The 27,795-nt window shown below is 47.4% G+C and overlaps 1 protein-coding gene across 2 annotated transcripts in view; it reads left to right on the top strand.

The window, feature by feature from the left end:
* The window catches only part of LOC135912364 (uncharacterized), a 337,983-nt gene that overhangs the window by 190,491 nt on the left and 119,697 nt on the right, over positions 1 to 27,795 (top strand). For both annotated transcript variants that reach the window (XM_070538422.1, XM_070538423.1), the window contains exons 45-51: positions 3,902 to 4,012; positions 6,128 to 6,239; positions 9,876 to 9,984; positions 12,083 to 12,207; positions 17,179 to 17,302; positions 19,722 to 19,936; positions 24,199 to 24,374. The gene's annotated coding sequence lies outside the window, so the exon portion shown is untranslated. The remainder of the gene's footprint in view (positions 1 to 3,901; positions 4,013 to 6,127; positions 6,240 to 9,875; positions 9,985 to 12,082; positions 12,208 to 17,178; positions 17,303 to 19,721; positions 19,937 to 24,198; positions 24,375 to 27,795) is intronic.

The following is a 27,795-nucleotide window of genomic DNA, read 5'->3' as shown; positions in this document are numbered from 1 at the left end:
TGACAGCTACTCGAGCTATAGAATGGGCCGTCTCATTGCCTGGGTGGCCTGCGTGCGCGGGCACCCAGATGAGCTTAATTGGTCTGAGGGTGGTCTGATGATTGAGAATTTTCAGTGCCGGTTCTTGAACTCGGCCTTTCGAGTAGTTGCGGATTGCAGTTTTGGAATCACTAAGGATAACCTCGGCAGTGGTGGTTGAGATGGCCAGTGCTATGGCAGCCTTCTCCGCATCTATGGACGTGCGCGCGTGTATTGTGGCAGCTGTGATGTAACCAAGTTGATGGGACACTGCAATTACGGCATAGGCTGGGTTCTGTGGGTAACTAGCGGCGTCGACACACACAGTGAGGAGGTCGTGTTGGTGTTGTTTGTAGAGGGCTTTTGCCGTGGTCTGCCTGCGTACCTCGTGATGCACGGGGTGCATGTTTTTAGGCAGGGGGAGAATAGTGATGCAGTTTTGTATGTCCGATGGTAGAGGACATGTCTGATGGGCCTGGGAAGTCGGGATTGGGTTGCTCTTGGAGTGCGGACACACTTCCACTCTGTGCCCTGGCCTCCAGCAGTTGTGGCATGCCTCCACTTTTGCCTTGAAATGGTGGCAGGCATACAGAGTCACATAGAAGTTCAGCTGCTTCGGGAACGCTTGCACATTGATTAAGGTGATTAAGATAGACTTGGTTTTGCCCAGAGGTCTTGCGTCAGTGATCGTGTACTGGGAGCTCTTATTCATAGCTACCAAATCTTGAATGATTTCTTCTTGATTTTGATTGTATAGCGCATTGTAAATGATGCCACGTACCGCATCGTCAGGGGCGGCCACGTAAGCGCGGAGTGGATATTGCACGGTGTCTAGTATCAAAGAGTCCACAGCCACATACCTCTTCGCTCGGTCCTCCGCAGGGGTACTGATCGTGAACGAGTTGTTGAATGGGTTCAGGCGCAGTTTGCCCTCCTGCCGGGCGGTGTTATAGTCAATGCGGGCGTTCGCGCATACGAGTGGGAGAAGCACTCCGCCGTTGCACTGTCGCACGCACAGTCCGCCGCCGGGTCGGAATACGACCTTGAGGTCCGTTTTGGGTAGCTTGGGTAGAGAACACAGCGTGCCTTTTTGGCTTGCCGGTAGTCAGCGGAGCCATCGGCGGGGTGGTTGAACTAGAAGAACTGCCGGTAGAACCGGCCGATGGCGCCGGGAGTGGACTCGGCGCCAGGTGTTGGAGCTTGGGGTAGGCAGCCTTCCGGGCTTCAAAGGCCCTCTGCCACCTTGGGTCACTTGCGAACTCCTCTAGGGTGATATTTTCTCCCTCGGCACAGTAAGCCATCTCCAAGGACGGCTCCATGTCGCTGTGCGGCGTCCGAACAGACGCCGGTAGGCCAAGACCTAACCGGCTGTCGTGGCGAGACGCTCGTTGCGTTCGGCGTAAAGTAGGCCTATAGCGCGGCGGCCGCCGCGTCAGATAGAAAAGCGCTTCTCGCGCACAAGTTCCGGTCGGAAAGTTCCGAAGAAAGGTGAAGACGGGTGCCGGGCACCTGCACTGACCTTTGGGGACCGGTTTCAGGCCATTTACGGTGAAATATCCGCCATCTCGGTGAAAAAACGGGCTGTGGCTTTGCTAAGGTTAAGCCCAGGATCCGAAGCATACTAGCCTTTACTTTAACGCGACAGCGTTAAGGAGCTCGTGTCGCAGAAAAGCCGGTGTCGTCGGCGTCGGCTCAGGCGTGCGGCGCTTGCTCAGGCGCACATTTCGTTGTCGCGCCGAGCGCTGCGTTGCTCGACGCTCACCGCGTCCGATGCGGGGCGCGTAGTCGCTGCGCCGTAGCAAAGCCAAACAGTCTCTGTAGCACGCCGCAACCTTCGGTTCTCATTCCAACGAGAGCTCTCTCTCCAGGAGGCATCTCACCTCGTGAGTGTCTAGCAGAGGCAAGCGCAGATGCTTATATACCGCCGCGACGCCGCGAGCGACGGCGCGAGTTGGAGCCCCGTTTCTCCTCTGTCGTGACGTCACGGTGTCACGTGGTATTGAAGGCGACACCGCCGCGCCTGAGGAGCTGGATTGAGCTCTAGTAATATGCTTCGCATAAAATTCTCGGAGCCGATGTAAGGTGCGTCCGCTCTGCTCCGCCGCTGGTGGCGTTCCGTGGCCAAAGTGGTACGATTGGCCAGTCATATTGAATTGAAATGAAGGGTAGCAGGCAATAGAGACGCGGACGCACGAAGGATCGATCGACACTCAGTGCTCTTCGAACTTTGAAGAGAAAAAAAAAAGCGCTGTGGGGCATTCCTTAGGTCACTCGTCAATGTCCCCCGCGTCGCGCTACACTTAATTCAAATTGATTATGTGAGGTTGCAAAGCTGGCTTTCGTAGGTCGACAGCTTCTATATAGCACAAAAACAGTGGGCATGCAGATAAGGCACATTGTAGTCTGGCGAACTGATTGGTCAGGATTAACGGCGTACTTAGCATACGTGAGGTAGCAGGGTTTGCTCCCGCAACATTGCAGGCGCAGCGAAATTCGTCGCTTTATGCGTTGGTACTGATCTCGAAGAGCGTTCGCAAAGCAGCTTATGCAAGCACAGGTATCAGCTCCGTGGACTGTTTTTTCTTGCTATCTGTTGAAAAAAGAAGAGAACGAAGTGCGCTATCACAATGCTCAGGGGCCGCAAGGCAATCTCTGTCTTCAACACTATACCTTTGTCATCATTCCGTATCTTCTTCGCCTTGCCCAAACTGCTGGCCGATTTTCAGACATCAACCATGCACTACACAGTTAAGCTGCGGTCATCAGGCCTGTCACTGCTATGTGAAACAATCTCCCCTCCTCTCTCTGGCATGCAGCACGTACATATATTTGCCTAAAGTTGGTTCCCCTGACTTTCAGCCGTGTTGTGGCCTTCTATACATATGTACTTTTAAGTTAATTTTAATCACGAACAGAAAAATATTGTGGTGCACTTCAGCGGAGGCATTCTATAGTGTGTGGGAATTGTAACATCTTTGGTTTTCATCTACTTGTATAGGTCTAAGAAATAATAAAAGAAACACGGAATGTACGTAGTGTTTTCCAGGGAAAATTGAATGCGGATGTTATAGCTTACTTCAGCGTTGAAACAGTTTGCTTGTTAGGAAATGGCCGTTTAGCTGAACCATTTTCTTAAAATAATTACTAGAGGGAACTATGTCGCTGCGACCCTTCAACCACCATGGGATGCGTAGTAGATGGATTTGAACGGATCTTCGTACTTGTGGATTCAGATGTTCTTGAGGCTTCGTTCTTTGCGCATGAAGTCACGTTATTGTTCTCAATTTCGAAGAAATATGTGACTTTCTAAATAGAGAAGACTGTGCCTACGAACACGCATATTACGCTGGTACTTGTGGCGGTTCAGCCCGTCGACGTGGTCACTTGTTTGGAAGCGCTGGCTTGCCCGCGTGAAATTCAGAAGTGTTCTACGTCGTTTATCGAGGCATGTGTGCGTGGCATGAGGGTTTCAATATCCCGCATATGTGCTAGAGGTTCTGTGTTCAAATACTGCAGTCCCGCACTTTTAATACAACTAGTTCGTTATTTTTAATGCAATGCCTTGTTGAAAATGTCACGAGGCCGTTTGAATCCAGAAGGACGACGTTTACGCAAATCCATGTATCAGTCCCGTACCGTACCATCAGTCCTAGACAGGCTGAACCTACCAGCTTGAAGCTGCCGTAGACACTGGAGCCACAGTTGCTTCTGGTAATTATTCCATGGAAATGGTTGAACCGAACCTGCAGGCGCAATAAAGGCTAGCTGTCACATTGACGTTATAAAGATGTTTATTACGAATGACTCTGCAAGACCCGTCAAGTACATTTCACTGTTTTTTTCTCTCTCTACTCTCGCATCCTCTCGCATCGTTGTGACGAAGGTGGTCGGAAACCTCGGGCAACACGCGAGCGAGCAGCCGTTGCGTTGTGGAAGCCGCCGAACAGTGGTGAGAGTAGCGCCCATGCCGTAGAACCGAGGGGACGGTCACGTGGTAGGTAGCCGTGGCTTTGACATTGTCAGATTTGGTAGCGTAGTGTTTGCACTGCCTGACTCACTGGGTGCGACGGGATTCTTTAAACGTCATTTAAATATTTGCGAAAGTATATATCCTTTAATGGACTGCGTTTGGAAATGTTCGAAAGGAAATAGGCAAGGTGATATGGCTAATTAAAATGTACCTTTCGAGTTGCTTTCCTTAAAGCAGCACTTATTTAAAAGTGGTTCGATGTAGTAATGGGACAATTAAATTTAAGATTCGTTGGCCGAAGACGGTACGGCCGTTTTCGGTATTGCAAAAAGCTCGATCACCTCTTTGAAAGTTCATTATGATCTCAAATAGTCTATAGAGTTTTGTTCGCTTTTCGGCACTTAGCTGGAGCATAGAGACAGGAATGTTAAAGGAATGTTTGCTACAATTTAATATTATTTCGGAACCGATGCTGTGTATTTGTACGAGATGAGTTAGCGCACTTCCGCTGTCTGATCGTTGCAATCGCGAAAAATGCCACGGGGACAGCGATCGGGTAGCTCTGCGGCCTTTATTATCTATCGAGAGGCTTGTTGACTAGGCAGCACTGATATCTACAGACGATGATTTGTGAATGAGCTGAAACTGTGAGAAAGTGTGAGAAACTAACTTCTTTGCATAACGCAAAGGAAGTGTACTTATGCTTTACAATAGTAATCTGTTACGCTAGTCGGTTTGACATGATTTTTGCAAATAGGAGCGCAGAATTAAGCTGTGCGGAAAAGGGAGACGTGGGTAGGAAGGATGCAGGAAAGAGCGTCGTTCCTGTCCACGTATCCCTTTACCGCAGCGCATCTGTGCTCCCCTTTATAAAAATTACACTTATGCAGATCGCGCTCAGCAACTTATCATTCAATATGGCTCTACTGACCCATAGATAACGATCAAGATATAGCTCCAAGCTTTCTGTACTAAAGGCACTCCCTTTATTATTCTCATTTGCACTTCTCCTTGCATAGAGGCTCACCAGGAACAGCCATTCTAAAAGCCAACATATACATGCCCACTAATATACGTAAAGGTAGCTCAACCGCCTTTACAAATTTGCACGTATATATTTTGGCCCTCAGTCCTCTAATGTTACAGCTGGTTGCCTTAACTGGCCCTCCTTCTTTGGGCTTAACCTTAAGATCTTAATCCTAAATCTTAATCCTTAAGATATATTAAAATAATTATTTGATGAAGAACTGAGCATGATTTATCTACTAAGGCATGATCAGGGAAGGCGTGCGTCGTACTCTTGTTCATCTTGATCGATTATATAGAGGTCACGTGATGCTCTGCACAGATTTGCTCGAGTCAATTTAGTCGCAAACCTATGGCTCGATGCCAGTGCCTTCGCGCCCTCAATCTATCTTGTATGTGCAATGCACCAAAGAGCGCAACTTTAGGCTGTGTTCCGTGGTGAATTGCAGCTAATCACCGTCTTCATTTGTATATGGAAGACTGTGGCACGGGGAATGGGAACAAATAGGCTCACCTTAAATGATAACGTAAATTGGTTTGTTTTACGAACACATTTTTGTTTGTCAGCGAAATGTGAAAAATTCTCGGGAAGACGAATAATCAGTCGACCTGTGGTCGAATAAGTAAAGTCGCTGGTAGCAACGTTTCGGCAAGAAAACTTTTCTTAACTTCTTTTGACTTGCTCTGGCGAATACAAATCTACTAGTCGAAGCACTCGCTCCAGTGTCATTCCTTATACCAACAACTCTGATCACTTCTTTCGTTACAACGCTCACAGTTGCCATGACTGCGGAACAGCGGCAATGACGACAACGTGATGAGAGAACTAACATCACATAAAAAAGATAGGTAGGTAGACTACGCCGTACCAGCCCCCAAATCGTGTATTCCTAATCGGAAATTTCCTCGGCACTAACTCGTCACAACCATTTTTGCAGATATTGTAGTTTATGCATATGTGCAATGAATTGGGGAACCAATAATTGTAGTGCACCTAAGAGCTCGGATATTGACTTTCGCTTTCCTCTTTTGTATATTTTGTGAAGCAATATGCAGATTACGAGTTCTAATATTTCTGAATATGATATTCGTTTTTCACGCTTTACGGCGCAGATCAGCCCGGCCGGGCCAAGACGGATGCGAACAGCTCCCGTTCTTGAGTTGCACCAAGGAGCCGCCAAAGTGTAAATACGGAACGGGACAGGACACAAGTCCTCCAGGAGACGTAAGTTTCACTTGTCCGTTTTTGAAATCTGATGATGCTATGCTTGGCTCTACGTGACGTGAAGGGCCCACAAAGTCCTAACACTCAACATCCCAACCGGTAGAAGTTTCGCTGTGGTGGTCCTCGCATTTGTGGGCATCTCTCACGCAGGCAGCTCCTATTCTCATTGAAGGGCAGAAGGTCACTGAAAAATATTTGTTGGAATTAAGCTTGCTCGAAAGTAACCGCGTAGCGTCTTTCTAAACACAAATCGCATTGAATCGGGCCTGTACGGGCTCAATGAAGCTCTGCTGGTGTTATTAAGGAAGGCCCTAGTTTGGCAAAATTCGGGCTCCTCGAGTTCTGGTGACGTCGTCGAATGAATTAGCTAATGGTATCAAGACATAAAATTGAACGCTTCAGTTTCCTTGCCTTAGCTAGATTAGCTCTTGGGTTATCACCGGGGCGTGACCTCATGGGCGGCCGAGAAAGGAGTCATGTAGCCAAACCGTCGGTGGAGTGGGCGCGGCAGTAAGTCATATAAGAATTGTATTTTTTATGCGCATTCAAAAAACGAAATGAATGGCGCCAGAATGCGCGACGCCTGCACTGTTCGCATTCGACGCTGGATAGACGTACACCTAACCTAACTTAACATAACCTAACCTAACCTAAACATATAGTCCTAAAGAGGGGAGACGCCCATGACGCGCCACAGAAATACATGGCAAGGGGCTTGCCCTGAGTGTGTGGATAGGCAGAGGCACAGTCACGACATTACGATACTCTGTTAATATTGCGATACTATGTTAATATACCCATTTGACCGAGGTCTACCCAGTGACCCATGTAGTCGGGGAAAATGGTTATACGTGCGTGCGTGCGTGCGTGCGTGCGTACGTACGTACATACATACATACATACATACATACATACATACATACATACATACATACATACATACATACATACTTACATACATACATACATGCATGCATGCATACATACATACATACGTACGCACATACATACATACATACATACATACATACATACATACATACATACATACATACATACATACATACATACATACATACATACATACATACATACATACATACATACAGACGTGCATACGTTCATGCATACGTGCATATGTGCATACATACGTACTTGCAGGCATGCATACATGCATGCGTGCCTACGTGCATGCATACATGCGTGCACACATGCATGCATACATTCAGGTATACATACATGCAGGCATACATGCGCGCACGCATACGTGCATACATGCAGGTATACATGCGTGCACCCATACGTGTATACATGCAGGTATACATACATGCATGTATACAAACATGCATACATACATACCTACATACGTAATTACGTAAGTATGTACGTATGACGTAGCCTCCGTAAAGTGCGTGAGGTACCCTGAGAATACTAACGCGTTACAATGCGATAGAAATTGATCGCCTGGTCATCTGTATATGGCATCGACCGAATGAGAACACCGCTGTGAAAGGCCCCCCTCACCTGCTCTAAGTAATATTTTCTATTTCGATCAACATTTTCTTTAGCACTTCGTAATAATGACTGCCCTGAAGCAATATATCTTAAGGATGAGGTTATTATAGTGAACAGTGTTTCGTTTCCGTGATGTATGCACCGGGGTTGGACAGTGGAGCTAATTTCAGTATTGGCAATAATGCGCCGCCATGATACTAAATTTGACAAGGCGCTCGCGGTGTTATGTGGTGCAGAGTGGCTTTTCAGAACTACCAAATAAACTAATGGAGGAAAAATTTCCAAATTCTAGTGTCATGTCAAACACGCTTGTGTGTTGTGTTAGTTTAAATGTAAGAAAAAAAGAAAGGATGTGGCGGAAGCCATCGAAAATTATCGATAATATCAGCGATAGCTTTATTGTGTGCCCTGCAGCATGGCCTCATACTATCCCTGAATCGGGAGGTATTATGGTCACGTCATCAGACGTACGAAGGGCCAATTTCTCTGCCGAAAGCAACGCAAAATGACACCACGACACACTATGTCTTGTTTCAATCACATCACTACAGTTGAATCACCGTAGCCGCCGCCACCATCCATAATTCAGAGTATTCTGGCTGTAATTTCGTTGCAGTGGCTATCTATCTGGCTAAGCGTCTGCACTCGACCCGGAAGTGTCTGTTGCGGTTTTGGCACTATCACCTTGCGCGAACGAAGGATTGAGACTGCAGACTATTTACAAGGTATATTTACAAGGGGTAACTGCAGCACTGGCCAGTTCAGCCGACGGCTTGAGAGCCAGAGAGCGTTCGTCTTCGTCGGGCCGTCCGCGTGCATCGGCCACAACAAACACGCAATATGCATGCATAATTACCCACAGCGGCACAAGCACCATCCTGGTGCGTCTAAATTTTGGTGATAACAGGAGAGTAATATGGCTTGAGGCGTGCGACATGCACAACGTCAGTGGAATTTGGGGCAGATGAGGCACTGGTACTGACTGGGGCGATTGCGTAGGTAACTGGAGTCATGGGCCGCAGCACTCGATATGGGCCTGTGTACCGAGGCAGGAGTCTTTCTGATAGGCCAATGTGACGAATGCGGTCTTCTCTTGGTCTTTTTCATCCACAGAATTCTGCCAATAACAAGATCGCAGGTCTAGTGATGAAAGGTAGTTAGCACCGTGGAGACAATCGAGGGCGTCGTCCATGCGAGGGAAGGGGTTGAGGTCTTTCTTGGTAATGCGGCTTAGATGACGATAGTCTACGCAGAAACGCCATGTGCCATCTTTCTTTTGAACAAGCACCACGTGCGAGGCCCAAGGGCTTGACGAAGGTATATCAATGCTTTTGTCAAGCATTTTGTTCATTTCATCTCGAATAACCTTACGCTCTGAAGCAGAAACTTGATATGGCCGGTGATGGATAGGACTGGAATCACCAATAATCACATATTGGCCCAATTGGCGATTGCTTAGGTCGAAGATGTCGTGGTAGGAAACCAAGAGGTGACACCGTCGACGTGAACATCTAGAAAGTTGTAGTTCGTTGAGAGCGTCAGTGGAGGGTTTCGCGACGACGAAGATAATGCAGCAATATTTAAGGCTACATAGCTAATATGTGACCTAGGCACATCCATTGCGGGAGTATGGCCGGGGTACCTGGTCTATCAGTCACATACATAGTGGCCCATGTTGTCTGTTTGGGAAGACAGCACGCAGCCCAATACCTACTAGCCCAAGTTGACTCCTCCTCCACAAAGAGCTAGCTAGCTAGCTGGCTAGCTAGCTCCACATTGAAATGACTGACAACGACAACAGCAGTAGTGTGATCGCAACTTACCGACGCAGAGTAGCCATGAACCTTACGGGGCTATGAGCCAGTGGATTTCCCTTTGCTTCCGGCAGTATGGAGCATTGATGATGACAGTTTCTCAACAAGAACAGAACGCGGGCTTGCTCAGTTTTGGGTCCTTGTAAATAATGTGTCGAGAAGCTGCTGTCTTACTGAACGTATTGCCCTAAATTCATACCCACCTGTTATTTGTCATTGCTTTGCTTAGTGAACAGCGTTCACATTGTTAATAATGTTTTTTATCTCGACCCTTTCTTACACGTAGCGTTTTTTTTATTGCATGAAGGCCGTTCAAGTGATAGGGCAAGATGTGAGTGAACAGCTAGAGTACACCAACTCCTCAGGAGGCGCTACCCACGGCGTCTATTGCCAGCGAAAAAGGATGTCAAGTAACAGTGAGTGACATTGACATTCTTACTGACCTGCTTCCGTTGCTTGGATTCGCCGGGTGTAGCAGGTCGCGGGTGTGGTGTTCGTGACGGCCAATGATTCTCGTTAGGCAAATTTGTTATGCTTCACAATTTGCTGAATGACTGCGCCGTTAAGCAATTAACATATGTGCAGGTATGCGCTGTAGAAAGCCGTCGCGTCTTGTCCTTGTCTCTATTCGCACAGCCCGTGTTCATTTGCCCCGGTCAGTAGCACAATTACCAGATAACCGGATAATGTGAGCTACTGACACTTTGTGTGCAGATATCTGGCACAATGATGCCAATCTTTTTCTGTGCATTATGGGAGAGTGGCGTAACCAACCTGTGCGGTTCTAAAATTGTTGAGGGGGGGGGGCACCACGAATTGATGTTCCAGGATTCTCGAAGAACCTAAGCAAGGCTGAAGAATCTTATGCAAGTCGGAGAAATAATGCTATGAGAGCTGTTTATATTGCAACCTTTTTACGTTTTTCAGCCGCTTTTCTCAGTTGCATACAATAGGAATGAGTGGTTCCGTAAAAAAAAGTTCTTGCTTACACCGGAAATTCACGGTTTGCCGTGAATTCAACGCACTGAAAGTAGCAGTGCTGATTTCATGGTAGCCGCCCTGCTTCCTTCAACACGTTATATAATCAATATCTGCCCCGTCTATTCGTGCTTCAAATCACGTCGCCTTCTCCGGTTCCTAGTGCCCTTAACATTGTGCTGCTGACGTCGATGTCATGAATTCGGTGCCGGCCGCGGTGCCCACACTTTGGGGGTGGAGGGCGAAATGTAAAACCGTCAACCGCTTCGATTTATGTGCGGGTCCAGTAGCCACAGTTGGCCAAAATTTGTCTTGCGTCGTAATCAGATGCGGTCTTGACCAACCAAGCTCATACAAAGTCACTTTTGTTTGAAATACTCAGCGACCGTCAACAGGACAGAACACTCCCACGACCTAACTCAAATTATTAAGGAATAACGCCAATTAAGATGATCACGAGCGTTGGCACTGTTGCTTCCTTATTCAAGCATGTACCATCTAGGAAATATGAATGCTGTTCTGGGCCTAACCCGCTATAGATATTCAGATACTTGTGTCGGACCACAAATGTCGCCGCATCATGAGGCTGTTCGGCGCAAATGTACGAGTGACCATGATGTTTGTGAAGGTACACTGCACAATTTCGGCTAGTTGAATGTTATGCCATGTTCGATTCCAAGTTGTGCACCGTACATTGACAAATTTCTTGGTCACTCGTATGTCTGCACCGAACCGCATCTCGATGTGGTGACCTTTGTTTTGCGACATTGGCTTACTGATACTGTTGTTCGCATCAGTGTAACAGATCGCGACTAATATACCTGTATGTGCATGGTAGTGCACTCTGGGGTACCCTTAAGCGAGAAAATTGTGGAAGGGCAGGAGATATTTAACTTTTTCTATAAGTAGGCCCATGATGTAAGGTATTTCAACGCATTAGTATTGACAAGTAAAATTCACCTAGTAAGATAAGTGCACCTTAGGTGCTACGGACTCGGATAAAAGTACAGTGTTTTTTAAATAAGCACCAAGGCAAGTATTCCAAGGCAAGTAAATCCCCACGGCAATCTGCAGATGGCAGGTGGACGCCGTAGCGAAAGCGCTGGAGCGCAGATTCGGTACTTGGTATGTGCGCTTGATTTTGCTTGCTACCCAGGCTCTGGAAACTTGCCTCAGGTTTAAAGCTCAGGTAAATTCTGGGCTTTTCTATGCCAAAACCACGATCAGCATATGAGGCAGGCCGTAATGGAGAGGGGGTGGGAGGTGGTGCTGAGGATTATGTTGAACACCTGGAATTTTTTAGCGTGCATCGAACGTACGACAAACGAGCGTTTTTTTTTTGCGTTTTGTTCTCATCGAAATGCGGTCGCTGCGGCCGAGACTTCACCCGCCAGTCAGAGCCCAGAAGCGACACGCCATAGCAAATGGGCTACCGGGGCGGGACTGCATGCTTGAATTGAACGGGGTGCAAACATTTTTTTTCATGTTGGTTCCCGTGAATATTGTGAAAGTGCACCATTTACTGTTGACCTGCAGGCCTCGAGCGAGCCTCATTGGGGAAAATGGGCGCCTACCCCTAACGAACGGCGACGCCGTCCAAGGCCTACAGTAGGCTACCGAAGACTTCACGACCCAAGCGTGAGAGGAGCCAGCCAAGAAGGGTACGTTTGTGGTGAGCATCTATATAGGAACTGACTGGTGCGTGGAATTACGCGATGCTGCAGGACATCAGTGAGCACTGCTGTCACTGAGGATTGCAAAACAAGGGTGCTGTGCAGCAAGGCGCGAGTTTGTCAAGGTTCGGGATTAGCGTGAACTGTTGCGACGCCCTGATATGAGTGAGATGATATATCGAGACGCGAAGTTAAACCCTTGGCACGCCACTAATTTAATTGGCTCGTCTTGACTCACTCTTGGGTGGTCGTTACTGGCACGTTACCTCGTGGGTGGTGAAAAGGTCGTGCGGTCAAAACGTCGGTGTCTTCTGCCATTTGTGTATCGTTCCACCCAGTGCATTACCTGTGGAAGCAAGTCATCAAAATAGCTTTATTACGTGTTTTTGTTGCGCACTCAATGGTAGTGCATAAACGTTTAAAAAGGTGCAGCATAATTTGCTATCTTTGACATTGTGCGTTGTACCGCGAGCGAATGGTAAACGTGAAGAGATAATGACCGAACTAGCAGACCCGCCCGTGCCGCGTCCAGAAAGGCGGGGTGGCTGGCTTGCACCGAATGCGGAGATAGATACTGGCACAAGCACGTCATTGAGATATGGTGATATGGCGCTGATAAGTATAAGTGGAACTGCCGCGTGGGTTTGAAACGAGGAAGTGGCGTGCATAGGGAGCGCTTCCTCTTATCTTGAATTTATCTCGACACTTTGTTTGTTGCTACTTTCTTGCTTTCCGCGCTATCTTTGGCGAATACCAGGAAGTTGGCGACAAGGAAGAATGAATCTCCTGGGTGGCGCTAATCAAAAAAAGAAAAAAGAATAATCCATAGCGCAACCTAAGTGGCAAAAACAAGATCGGCGAAGAAACAATTCATGATAGACCTTTACTTTTCGAAGCGAGATTATGATGCCTTATAACGCGTAGTGATAAAGCGAGGTACGAGCACGAAGAATGCGCGCGGTAAAACAGGTCAAATGCATGATGCAACATGTTTTGCTGGAATGTGAAGATATGTTTCCAGCGGTGGATTTAGGCTCCTCTGCACTCTTGCAAGACTTTGGTTTCAGCGATAGCGGGTGGAAAGTGAAAATCTCCGTTATAGAAATTATTAAGAGGGGGCGCAACCCACCGCCCCGTTTCAAAGGGAACTCTCGTAGGATCAATCCGTCCATCCGAGTGCGAGCTATTCGGGGATAACGCGCGAGCAGCAGCTCCAGCAGCACGCGGCATCCACGGTCAGCAATGTCCGTGGATGGTTCGCGAAAGAAAGCTTTGCTTTAAATGTTTGGTGCGCAGACCCGGATACAAGACGAAGGACAAGGATAACACAAAAGCCCGCATTGCACGTTCCCCTCCTCTTGGTTCCACTTAAGTCCTAACAAACTAATGGGTCGCGAGCGTGTAATCGCACGTAATGGCATAGTGGGCATATCTGTGTGTTCGTTCCTATGGTAATGTTCAATGAACAGTTATCAGCTTGGTAGTAAATACTCTAATCTTCAACAGTCCCTCGTGTTTCACTATATAGCGCAAAGGCCGTATGGAGGATCGGGCACCACGGGAGCGAGCAGCGAGTTCTTCGACGCTGCAGGACACCACAGACTGACGCCATTGCCAGGTCAAATGAGCAGCGAGTGTATCATAATTATGCTTGGGGCCGTGCCTCCAGTAGTTGGCCGTGAAGGAATCGACATACCTAGAGTGTTCCACGCAGTTTCGTGACATGTTGCTGACAAAAGGACTATTTCATCTAATTTGTTCCGCAATTCTCAAGACATTGACGTGTAAAGAGGAGGTGATTCAATACAAAAACTCCCAGTTTTGCTAAAGAGGCGAAGCACCGATTTCTATAGCAAACTTGTACATATGTATACGAAGTAAGGGTAGTAGTTTTGTTGGCCGTATAAACTTGTAAACATACGCTTACTAAATAAATTAGCAATGACGAGCAAACACAGCAAGCACATGGTTCTCTTTCATTGTTGTGTTTCGCTTTATAAATGGGTTTTCTAAGGCGTCTTGTTCTCGCTTCGAAAGTAATCAACCTCCTTTTGAGTTAACACAAATTGTTTCTTTCCTGCAGATCTCGTTTTTTACCGCCTATTTATAGTTACTCCTAGTGTGTTTCTTTTCCATTGCCACCGCTAATGAGATTATCTCAGCCTGTGTAACTCTCCGCTTGACGTTCTTTTTTGCCGTGTTGCTCACCGTGCTGGTCGCATACTTCCTGGAAAGCTTCCTAGCTATATTCCTCCACTGTGCTGCCGGTAGGCGGCGCCTCTCGCGGCGATGTCATTTTAGCTTTTTTTAGCTTTTTTTAAGTCCTTTTGCCAAAAAGGCGAAGCCTTTTTAGCAACGCTGGCACTTTCTGTATTGAATCATCTCCTCTTTACATGCCAATGTCTCGAGAATTGCGGAACAATCAAATTAGATCAAATAGTAGTTTTGTGAGCAACATTTCACGAGACTGCGTCGAACGCTCAAGGTATGTCGATTCCTACACGGCCAACTACTGGAGGCGCGGCCCCAAGCATAATTATGGTATACTCGCTGCTCATTTGACCTGACAATGGCGTCAGTCTGTGGTGTCGTCCTGCAGCGTCGAAGAACTCGCTGCTCGCTCCCGTGGTGCCCGATCCTCCATACGGCCTTTGTGCTATATAGTGAAACACGAGGGACTGTTCGAGGTTAGAGTATTTACGTTGCAAGCCGCCCTGAGACAGCGCTTGCAATCTCACAGGCCATGCCTGCGGCTGGTCACGTGAATCTGGGGAGGGGTTGTGGCGAGTGCTATACGGCAGCGCCTCCTCGAAACGCGCGGCACTGCAGGACCGCTTCTATGGTAAAGCAAGCGACGTTCGCGGTGGAGACGCTGGCCGGACGTCACAGGTTTCTCATAGGTGGTGGCTGACAAGTTATTGGGCACGCGATGGTGGTCTCATTGGTCAGCCATATTGAATTCGGCCGATGACGAATAGTGCATGTAAACGCTTTGCGAACTTTGAATAGCAAATGTGTGTGACGTTTCACTTATTGAACGTGGGTTACGCGCCAGCGTATGCATGCCGCGAAGACGGATAGCCAGCACTGTGGCGTCGAAGCAAAGAGGGAAAGGGCGCGAAGGCGACGGCGTTCGCCATATTGAAATCGATGATGGAACGCCTGGTGTGCGACAGGAAAGCGCATATTAACGCGATAGGCTTATGGGCCCTGTGTCGCAGAAATCCTCGCGTCGGCGTCTGACGACGACCGTCTTGGGAGCAAAGAATCATTCCGAACCCCGAATACCTTGCACTACACTCCGTGTAGCGGCACGAGTTACTGGAGCAATTGAATTTCTCGAAAAGTGTAAGAGAAAGCGTAGACTAAGACTTAACACACAACCGTGCAGACAAGAGAGCGTCGGATTGTAATTTTATATAGGTCGAAACATAATTCGGTTACGCGGAAACAAACTCCTTTTCCAGCGTTTCTTCCGTTCATAGAGCGACATGCCAGTTCCTTGGCACACCATCCAGATGGGGCTCACCTCCGCGTATTCACGCCCCGCGCAAGAGGCTGCGTTTGTACGAGAAAGTCACATGGCGTTCGTGCATAGCGTTCGTCGCCATCGTTTCCTGATATGCTTTGCAGTCACATGAGCTGCACTGCCGGGGAGCGTAGAAGCAGTCAGGGGCTTTAAATGCCATGGGGTTCCACTCTTAAAGGCGAAGCTTAAGCGTCCTCCAATTTTTTTTTTGCCACACATGCAAAGAAGAGACCCCGCGAACATGGACAGCGAGGACAGCGCTGTCGAAACACAAACGGAAAGAGCGGTATAGGGTGTCGCACTGTATTTAGGAATGAATACGCTCATATAAATAAATACAAATTTGTTTATTTTATAAGCATATTTTTAGTTTTTTATGGAAATAAGAAGTTCACAAGAAGATGAATGTTCTCAGCCCAAGTGTCGTCAAATAATTAATATCCATGCTAGCAATGTTTGGACAAGACTTGGCTTCTTTTGAGTTATCATGGCAAAAACAAATTCGCTAGTCGAAACGCTTACTCCCGCATCATTCCTTGTTCCAACACTACTAATCACTTTGTTCTTAACGACGTTCACAATTGCCATGACTGCAGAATAACTACTTAGAGTTATGCATTTAACTGTAAGTAGTCGTAACTAGTAACTAGTAGTTTAGCTGTAACTGCATTAAAGCTCCGTCGTTAAGAGCGGAACGCGAGAGCATTCAACGATCCCTGACTTGCTTCTCACGCTTCCCGGCAACTTTATCATATGAAACCGTAATGCTTACCGGCAAGCGCTGTCGGCGAATGCACGAAGGTGAGCTCTCGTGTAGAAACGCGGCCACTTGAGAGGGCCGAGGATGCGCGGAGACGAGCGCCATTTGGATGGTGTTGCAAGGAATCGGGTGCGCCGCTGTATGAATGGTAGAAACACTAGGAAGTGAGTGAGTTTCCGCGTAACACAATTATGTTTTCTCGTGTATTAAAATTAAACAGTGCGACGCTATCATGTCTGTAGGTTGTGTATAAGTCGTACTTAACGACTAACGGAGGCACGGAGTGCCTGCGTGGTTGGCTATGCGTGGTTTGAAATGATTTTTGGCTCGCAGTACGGTCGTCGACGAAAGGCCGGACGCCAACGCTGCATTTTCTGCGACACGGATCCCTTAATGCTATCGCGTCAGAATGAAGGTATGTACACTGCGTAGTACCGTTCACGGAGCCTGGTATTTCTAATCTGGAATTTCTGCGGCACTAACTTATCACAACCATTTTTGAAAACGTTGTAGTTTGGAGATATGCGCAGTGCACTGGGAAATCATAATTGTAGTGCATCTAACGACTCAGATCTTGACTGGTGTTTTCCTCGTGCATATTTGATGAAGCGATATGCATGTTATGAGTTCGAGTGTTTCTGAATATGACATTCCATTTTGATGCTTTCAGAAGCGGATCAGCCCGACCTGGGCAAGATGGATGCGAACAGCAGCAGTCTGTACCATGAAATCGGGCCGGTGCAGCGCCCCGTTAGAGATACAGAATGGGACGGAACACAAGCCCTCGAGGCGCCGTGAGTTTGACTTGTCCGTTTTAGGAATATGACTGTTACGCTTGGTTCTGCGTCACGTGATTGGTCGATAACGTGCTACACTGTGTTACAGCTTGGTTTTGGCGGCCCTCGCACTTGCGAGCGTTTCTTACACATGCAGCTCCGATTCCCATTGAAGCCGTTTAGTAGTGAACTTTCCGAGCACGAAACGTCACTGAGCAATACATGTTGGGATCAAGCTTACATGACAGTAACCGTGTAGCGTGTTTCTATGCTCAATTCGAATGTGTACTTCTTCCAGGACACTGAGAAGACATGTGTGTAACACTTGAATTCCACTTTCGAGCTGTGAAATAATTTACTGGCAATGCCGTAAACAATTACGGAGTTTTGCGCGCAAAAACCATGATCTGATTATGATGAGGCACGCCATAGTGTGGGACTCCGGAAATTTCGACCACCTGGGGTTCCTTAACGTGCACCTAAATCTAAGTACACCGATGTTTTCGCATTTCGCCGCGATCGACATGCAGCTCGTGGCTGGGATTTGATCTGGCGACCTCGCGTTAGCGACCCGGCACCAGAGCTACTAAGCAACTACGGCAGGTATGCAATAATTCAAACAACCCCCCCCCCCCCCCCCAAAAAAAAAAAAAAACTTAGCTACCGCATCAGCATTCCCTTCGTGTCAAACAATCGGGAAGCGGGTAGCACTCTTATTTTTTCCTTTCGCAGTTGTCAGGCATTGTATGCGGCTCGCAAAACAAATATGTAACGCTTTGAAGCGCCGAAATTTTACAATTTACTGCCAAGACCGTAATTAACAGACACTCTTGGACTTTACACCAGGAATAAGCCTTCCTACTATTTATACAAAATATAAAAGTGTTTGCGGGGAACAGAGCATTGTATATTGCGTGCCCCCATATTCCCCCATTTTCACCAACTATTAACCTAGATTCCCCCGTGTTATGACGGCTGTATAACGATGTGGGACACTTACAGAAATAATTTATGAGAAACTTCACAATTAAGCTGGTTAAATGGCTAAATGAAATGGTTTGTGCGACTAAGCCATAATGTGCACCTGGCGAAAGATTATCGGTATGGTTGCGTTCAAGCTTACTTGTACACACCGGTGATTAGTGAGTTCATCGCACACGCGAAGCTAGTCCTGCGCTAACTCGAGCATGCCAGTGTGACACGTGCAGTGTACTGCGCGATTGAAGACAAGCACGATAACCCGCCGCGGTTAAGCACCTACGGAAATATTACTGCCCCTTAACAACGCAAGCCTAGGACGAGCTGTGAGAAGCTTGCTCACTTCAAACTCGGATAAATGGGAGAACTGTCTGTGTGACCAAGTCGGCGGGGAAGGCTGGTGGAATCCCGCGGTTACGTACGAACTCAAAATGCCTGCGGCAGTCCTTTTGATAAAACAAACGCACAACCCCTAGCCTTTACTAGATTCATATACAGTAGCCGCTGCCGCGGAAATGGGAATGGGTTTAAAGGGCGTTCATTGAGAAGTGAGTGACGAAATCAGCCTCCTTCAGGATTCCACTATAGGCTGGTCAATGTGGTTCAGCGGGTCGTATGTCCGCCCAGTGATTGCACTCTTATATAGCCTTATATAGCACATATGTGGCAAGATCGCAGTGCTGGAATAACACAGTACTGGGTCGCAGAACTGATTCACTAAGATTTCTTTCTGACCAATTTTTGCCTGTGTGCCAGAGCCACTTTGAGGAGGGTTCCGCAGTAGTACTTCCAATTCCGCAATAGCGGCGTAAGTGTTTCGTCCCGTTCCTTTTAGCCATCACAGAGAGTGAGTTTCAGCCGTTGTGCTTTCGAACATTCGCTGCATACATTGAGGGGGAAGCGACTAACAACCAGACTGGGAATCAAATTCTCTAGCATAGGGCATCTACACATAGCTAAAATACGGAACGGTTTACTCGGAGAAACCATAGCATTGGTGAAAACACATTGCAAGGAGATATTCCGAATGCTGTAGGCGTCATTGTGATGCGGGGCTCTTTCCAAAGGACAAAAAAGAAAAGCGTTTTTACGATTGTGAGGATAATGCCGCCTATGAAACGTTTACGCAGGGATAGAGCGTTGTGTGGCTATGTGAGCCGGGCCATACATGGCCGAATGCAGCATTTAACGCCACAAATGTGTTGCGATGGTCCTGTTGGACGTATTTTTCACCACTGAGATTATGGCTGGCTACTGAACAGGATTGACAGCTTATAAATTTTACATGGCGCAAATTCCAAAATGCCTTATTAACAGTCTGCTATTGTCACTTTTAGGTAGGTGTGTATGGTTAATCGGGCAAATGCATTTCATGCATCTAAACAACTTGGTTCATTGGTGTTTTCTGAGTCGTAACGATCAATGAGCAGCTGTGTCCTTCGCATTTCGTACTCTGCAGAAAAGCCAGTCGAAGTGGATCTGCGAGACCGGGCAGCTCGGGAGCGAACAGCAGGCAGGGCCCGCAGCAACGGGCGCCTGAAGACCACAGCCTTCCGTCTACCTTCCGCGAGGGTGAATGCCATCGCAGATGGTAGACGCGGTCCGGGTGAAACCGAAGCGAACAGTGGTTGTGCCTGAAGCCACGCGCGGATCCCGAAGACTAGCTTTGCACGGGTTAGTGGAAGTCACGCCTGCCGATAACAGTAGGCTTATCTTGGCCACCTTGAAACTTCGATGTTATGGTACGAGAGCCATGCTGTTGCTGTATACCCTAAAACCATGTCGGTGAACGGCCTGGATGCTTGTATTTTGTCTTCATCAATTTTCGTATGCGTCTCACGTATACTCTTATTTCCCCATCACTATCACCCTTTTTTACACCAAATGAATGGCATGTTAGTTTCGTAAGGTAAAACTGGGTTCAGTATCATTAAAATACTATAGAAATAAAGCATTTCTGCAATAGTCGAACTGTAATGAACATGGCGTGCTTTCATTGCAGAGCGCGACACAAGGGCTCGACATATCGAGAACTTCCCTTATTTTGAATCCAATTAGCATTTATATGGTACCTAATGTCTGCTAACTTGGGTCACTGGATCATCGCCTAATGGTTGGAAAATCGTGGTGCTTTGATGACGAAACCTCGTTCGAAATCGTATCGTCAGGCCAGCTTTGGTCACGGGTGTTTGACAATACGTATGCGCCGCTGATCAGCTTAACTCGATTCGCGCCAACTTGTGTTTTGGGTATGTGTGCGCGCTAACCCGCTGCTCGTGAAGGAACGCCGTTTAGCCCAACTTAGATCACTGCGTATGCGAAAGTAGGTATGTACGTGCTACACTTCAGTGCACCTCTTTGACGTGAATTTGTGTCACTGCGTATTTGAAACAGGGTATGTTCCGCTCTTTAACACCGGCCTGGGTCACTGCGTATGGCCCACGCCACATGTTCCACAACGTGTGCGCCTCTTCAAAAATGAATTTCTTTCACGGCCACTTGGTTCACTGTTTACTTGTCACCTGTTATGTACCATAATTCGATGACAAAAGACATTAAAATTCTCCTGTAGTCATATCCATTTAGACATACCAAGTCGGAAGTCAGCGTAAAAGATGTTCACGGAAGGGCGGCACATAAACAGTGACACATAACCAGGGAACCAAGCTGGCGTGAAATATGTTTATTGAGGAGCGGCACTAACCTAGTGGGACATGCCCAATGACCCATATTCACATAGAGAAATGGAACAGATGGACGGATGACCCTTGAAGAGTGAGTGAAGTAGCCCAAGAATGCTGATAGCACTATAATGTCCAGTTGAAGGCACGAGAACAATATAATCGTACAGATATAGGAATAAAGTTTTTTGGGCGCTGTTATTTATAGATAAGATGAAGTCCCGACTGTTTACGAGGTAGGTATCAGTGACCTTGATATTGCCATTTATGGGAGTAGTCGTCAAAGCTTTTCCAATGCCTGAATATCGGGTGGGATATCCTTAAAAAAAATTCCGCCGGGAAGGCGAACCATCGATTGCGATAGCAAATTAGTATATGGAGAATAAACTTGTAAACATAGGCATACTAACTAAATTAACAAGCATGGTGTCACGCTCGCGCAAGAAAACATGAACATACGTCATTGGATGACCGCGTAAACTCAATGTCGAAGCGTAGTAGTGAGGACGTGCGGCAGCAGCAGCGAGCGAATTGACCTTCGTGCTACGTCGCTCATCAATGCGAACTAAGCCGTAAAAACAGTACGCGGCGACCTCTGTCCGCCTCGCAGATTGATTTCAATATAGCGGACTGGGCGGGCGCACGCTGCCGCCTGGGCCGCCCGGAATCGATAGCGCACCCCTCCCTACTGTCCCCAAGGAGGCTTTAGCCCAAGGGAAGATGGCGCGCTTCCTCCCGCTTTCCTCTCTTGCCTGCGCGAGATTGAGCCGCTATCGCCGACTCACCCTCGCACGTTTTTTTACTCGCACATACACCATACTGCGTGCACGGACGATTTTAACGCGCTCGTGCTTTATACGGAACCTCACGGCGACGCCGACGGTGCCAGCAGAAATGCGCCTGGGGTGTCCACATAAACGTTGTCGCAATTATTATCGATGGTGGTTAGTTTCCTGCACTTTTCGGAATGGAGGACATGGTGCGACGTACCCACACAGCGTGACTAGAGTGCTGATCCGCGTTAGGTCGATGCCTCATCGATCGCAGACTATAGGTATGAGACTGGAGCTGACGGAAAACACTGCACGTATGGATACATGCGCGCTCACAGGGTGCATTGGCGTTCTAGTACAGTGCCGCGTGCTCTTGTATATATGATGACCGGCGGCATTCGGTAAGTTTGAATGCGTGCTATCGCATGGCGGAGCCGTTGGACCGGAGTGCCATGGAGTTTACTACGACTCTGGCCTGGCGATCGTTCAGCCACCATGGGAATGATGGGTATACTACATGGATTTGACTCATCTTCGTGCTTGGGGCTTAAGGGGTCCTTGGGTTCCGTTTATTACGCGTTATCGGGTCCTAAATTGGCCTAAATTTAAAAGCAATGTATATTTTTGTAACGCAGGAGGTAATAATACTCCGCAAGAATGCGTAATCCCTCCTACTTGCAGTGGTTCCGCTTGTCTATGCGTCCGTGGCGTAATGGTTTCGACATCGGGTTTCAGTGCTAGACTAGAGGTGCTGTTTTCGAATCCTGCTGTCGCACAGCTTTGACAATGTCGACCTAATTGTTTGTAACGCAGTACGTTCTTAAAGAAATAATCGCCTTACAACTGGGCACTAGCGCCACAGTTCCCTCTAGTAAGTGCATGAAACTCGATGCAGAATGCATGGCGTGCTACCTTGACTAGTCGGCAGCTTGCTGGCCTACATTTCGCATGCACTGAACAGAGTGTATCGAGTTTGAGTCTTTGGCAAACGAGAAAGCCGTTGCTCCCCGCTAAACAGTCGTGTGTGCGTTGCTTAGCAACAGCCGATCGGCACGTTGCTGCGGGCAACGCTTAACGCTCCGTTGCTGTACAGGGGACATACTTTAGGCCGCATTGGCGTCGCAGGCGTGACGTGTCTGAGTAGCGCGCTGAGTAGTGCGTGTCTGAGATGTACGTCTGAGCTCGGTGGCTTTGCCGGTCGCCTTCCTGGAAAGCTGGAAACTCCGCACTGTAGTCGCCCTCCTAAATTGAGCATCTGGAAGCCGCAACTACTACTACATGCCGTTCGAGCTACTTTGCCAATTTGTTGATTTATTTATATAATTCGCCCGACTACCGTTCCTGCTATCTATCGACCTTACAAGCGTTATACCCGCCTATCTCATTTCACCTACTTATTCGGGCTCTTTGTATAAGTTACTCTTGCAAACGCAAAACACTTGATGTGTGCTGCGAAGCATGTGTGAGCTTCCTTGGGCTCCTATAAAAATGAAATAGCCGATCATTACATAACTGCGCCAAGAATTTCGACGCACCTTCTAAGACGTGACCGAAAAAGGCTTGCCGATCGTGCTCATGTTTATATATACACAGGTCACGTGATGCTGCTCTTCAGAGATTCCCTCGTCATTTTCTGATCATCACAAGCTACAACCCAAGCACCAATACCTCCTATTGTCTGCAAATCTTGTTCTTTTAAATCGGATGCACCTCAGAAGCCGCCTGTTAATAGGCTGCGCTTTTGCGGTGCATTGTAGGACATCGACGTTTATCGTTGGCCTCAACGCGTAGGCGGCTGTAGAGCCGGATTTAGGGATGGAGAGGCTGACGTTTCAAGAAACGCATATTTTGAGGTTTACAAAGATATTTGTTTTTCGCTGAATAGAGAATCTAGCAGGAAGATGAAGCTTGAAATTATAAGTTTGCGAACGACGAGTACCTCTGCAGCCAGCGTTGACCAGGGGATTCAGCTTCATTTCTCCAGGCTTGCCCACACGAAGACAGACTTCTTCGTCAAAAGGTTTGCGCCAGCATCATTCCGTCTTTGATCGATGTTAACCGCTTTGTTTCTCACGGCGCCAACAGTTGCCATGACTGCAGAATGACGACAGTGCCGAGTTATGCCTGCATGGCAGCATTTAGTCCCGACCCTCCAGTTCACTGCTGACCGATTTGGGTCAGAAATGATATGAAAGAAATTTCTGTATGCGAATAGGCAAGCATACAGAATAGGGAACACGTTATTATGTAGTACGAATCCATAAATGTGTAATCTCGATGTTTCCGCAGCAGTAGCGGATGACAATTCTTTAAAACACTTTAGCTGAAGTATAATATGCAATGCACTGGCGGACCAGTAAATTCAATGCGTCTAACGGCATGACTTATTTACTGTTTTACTTACTGCATATTTGATCACAAAAGAAGCAAATTATCAGTCATGATGTTTCTGAATATGTTTTTCGCTTTTCACGCTTTGCAGGAAAGCCAGTCAACGCGGATCAGCCCGGCCTTGGCAAGATGGAGGCGGACAGCCGCAACACTTCCAGGAACAGCCTTCCAGTAACAGCTTTCCCAATGTTTTGCGATAGCAATTATATGGACACTCCAAGCGACTTCTCGCCGTCGGCATCGCAATGAGGTTCGGTATATATTTAGGTATGTATATCCTTTGTGCCACTCAATGGTATGACACAGTTGCTCATACCAGGTCTTACATTTTTGGCGAAATTATTCCTCAGAATATTGGGAATGGCAGCCAACAAATGTCATAAAACAAAACACCGACAGCGCACGTCTTTGATCTAAAATTTTCTCGGACTTAATAATTGCGCAACAATAACAGAACGCAAACATGAAAATGATTTAATTCTGTTGCCGCGTTTCTTCATTGCCTCCGGTGCCAGACCAGGAAGACCTTTGAAGCGTAGCTGAGCGAAAAGAGTGGCGGTAAAGTCGCTAAGACGTACTCTGGATTTGTTAAAAATTGTCCTATGGCAGGGTCCAAAGGGAGGACATCCCGCTCAACAGCTCCTTTTTACTTAGTCTACGCCCTCTTGTTTTCATAAGGCCAATAGAGCTACGAGTCTTACGCTTCTCCTTGTATAGCGACTGACTAGTCAAATTTCTTTTACCAGTGACAATGTAATTACAGTGGTCTAACATGGCGAAACAAACTTATTTACTGTTAAAAAAAGCTTGCGTGCAAAAAATTATTATTCGGCGCACGCAGACACACGTAAACATACAAAGAGCAAAATAAGTATCAGGCTTCCATGACTGCTCAAGTACTATGCAGAAAAGTTATGAAGTAAAACGAGACACACACTAATTTAGACGAACGATGAGTCAAAGGCACATCATTTTAAAGTATATGTGGGTTGAAAATATTGCGAACGCAAAAAAAAACAACCACTGTGTGATGACGCTAACAGTTAGAAACAAAAAAGTTCGCTTTACGCAAACTAATTGTGCAGTGCACTACTGCGCTGTCATGAAATTAACACACACTGTCCTGTGAAAGTTATAAAAATCTCAGAGCAACTTTGTATACGAGTATTAAGAGTACAGTACAGTACTTGACTCGCAAACAAAACAACACTGCAACATTACCTTGATACTTTCTGCCCTTTATTTTGCTCCTTCATTGCCTATGAACCACTTCCGAGATTCAGTGAGCTGTTTTTGTCGTACAGGTCCATCATCTAAGGCGACAACAGCCTTGGACACAGTCAGCCCTAGGAAACGTCAATAGTATGTTTTTTCGTAGCATTAGCTACGAAAGCACCACTCATTGCAGTAATTTTAATTGGTTATGAGGCTATTGTTTGCTTTCCGCTCTAAAGGCCACGGATACTTCACCGCATTGCACCGGTCCTGTGCATTGTGGCATATTAGGCACATGCACTCAAAGTTGAACTCATCTTCAAGGCTATGAGGCTATAGTTTGCAGTCCGCTCTCCGTGTGTGCTTCATGTTTGTGCTTATTTAATGAACCATCATGGCTGTATTCTGCTAGTGTCCGTGTACGTACGGCAATGAAGGATTTTATTTATTGATACTGCCACTCCACGTTAGGACAACCGCTAAGTAGAGCCACAGATGGACACGGGAATATATCAAGCCACTGGTAATTATATAACTATATATTTCTCTCTGTATGTCTGTCCTAACAAGAGGAAGGAGGTCTTCGGCAAGAAATGTTTCTTCTGGGTAGCTTTTCCTGAGATCACTAACTGCACATTTCTACCAACGTGTAACATATATAGGCCAGCGCCACGCTTTCCGAGGAGCTGGGTCGACATGTCATATGAAAGACGCCTCGTGAGGTCGGACAAATGTTCTGAACGTTTTGACGCAGTTATAACCCTTATCTCCAAGAATAACCGCCATCTCTGTCGCAGGAACTTCCTAAAACTCTGCTTTTGGTTGATTCTTGTGATAAAGACGCCAAGCCGTTCGCGACCTTAAAGTACTGGGGCTACAGAAATTAAAGTATGGAAATGCGCGCTACCTAATGGTTGCTGTACGGAGGTGGTATTCCTCAGGGGATCGTGAACAACGATATTCGTCTTTCCGGAGCGAAAATCGGTGACGTTCTTGAGTGTCGAACGAAACGACCACACAAATTTATCCTGACGTTCACCGCGGGGTGGTAGACCGAGCTCTTCAGCAGAGAGAGAGAGAGAGAGAAGAACTTTATTGAAAATGCCTGCAGAATTGGTTAGGCTCCCTCCACGCAGGGAGGACAAGCTCTTGCTGCGACGCGGTCTCTACGTCAGTCTCGTGCGTTGTGCTCTTCGAGGTCTTGGTTCCTCGCTATTTCGGCGGGTCCGAGAGGGCCGCCGCCCCCTTCCTGGGGGTGCTGCTACTGGGGGTGCACTACTCAAGGCCGTCCTGCTGGACGGCCTTGAGTAGTGTCTCTTGGTCATAGCTCCTAGTTGCAGCCTCTAGCTGTGGCGGGATCGTCGTCTTCTTCTCGCTAGCTTCTCGCGGATTTGCGCCACAGTCCCAAAGGATGTGAGCCGCGGTGGCTCTCTCCTTCGCGCACAGTCTACACACGTCACTCGCGTACACGCTCGGACACACGTGCTTAGCTAGCACTGGGGTGAGCAGGGACCCCGTCTTCAGCAGAAACCCGAAAGCGTGTGCGCACAAGGCACGTGCCAGCAGTGGAGGCCAGCATGTTTCCTTGGCTCCGGCATGGCCGGTTCACCTGACCATTACGGCGCTTGAGCTTGGCGCCGTGGCTCTTGGAGCCAAACGCGTTCCTGGAGTCCTTCACATCTATTATGTTTGCTACGAAAATTACTAGAGGGAAGGATCTCTGGCGCTAGTGTCTACGGGAGCAGCAATGGGAGTGGTTGTCCCAGCATGGGAATTATGGGAAGTACATGGATTTGCCTAAACTTCGTCCTTTTGGCTTCAAACGGCTTTGTGACTCTGTAAACTCATTTTCAACAGTGTATTGCGTAATAAAAAATAAACAAACATCATTAAAATTGCCCGATGGCAGGATTCGACACAGGGACTCTAGTACAGTAGCCTGATATTGAAACCATTAGGCCACGGACGCATGTATCCACAAGCGAAAGAAACGCCCTTATGAATTTATGGCGGGCATGCCAGTGCCTTGAGACGCTTGGCGTGTTTCGATTTGGCCACCTGGACAAGCTCAATTGTTCCAATTAATGGCAATTGTACGCGTTCCCGGCGTCTTCTGCGCTTCGAAGAATATTATAGATTGCGCTGAAATATAGGACAATAAGATTTATATAGCGTAATATAAAAAGCCACAAGAATGTCTGAATCCACAAGCACGAATATCAGACAAATCCATGTACTTCCCGTCATTCCTATGGTAGGACAACGACTGCAGCGCCAGAGTTTCCTCTAGTAATTTTTGTAGGAAACTCTTATGTTCTAATCCTCGACGCGCAAGCCGTGGATGCGTCGTGGATAGCAGAACGGCGACACAGCGCCAACCGGTGCGGCGCAATTGCACCTCGAGTGTTCATAATTTGCCGAGTAAACCCCGAATTTACTGCTACTATTGCCGCGAAAAAGGTAGCGTCGAAAT

Source organism: Dermacentor albipictus, chromosome 5 (genome assembly GCF_038994185.2).
Source record: "Dermacentor albipictus isolate Rhodes 1998 colony chromosome 5, USDA_Dalb.pri_finalv2, whole genome shotgun sequence".
Classification (NCBI taxonomy): domain Eukaryota; kingdom Metazoa; phylum Arthropoda; class Arachnida; order Ixodida; family Ixodidae; genus Dermacentor; species Dermacentor albipictus.
The sequence above is the reverse complement of the archived record's forward strand: the minus strand, read 5'-3'. Positions and strand labels throughout refer to the sequence as shown.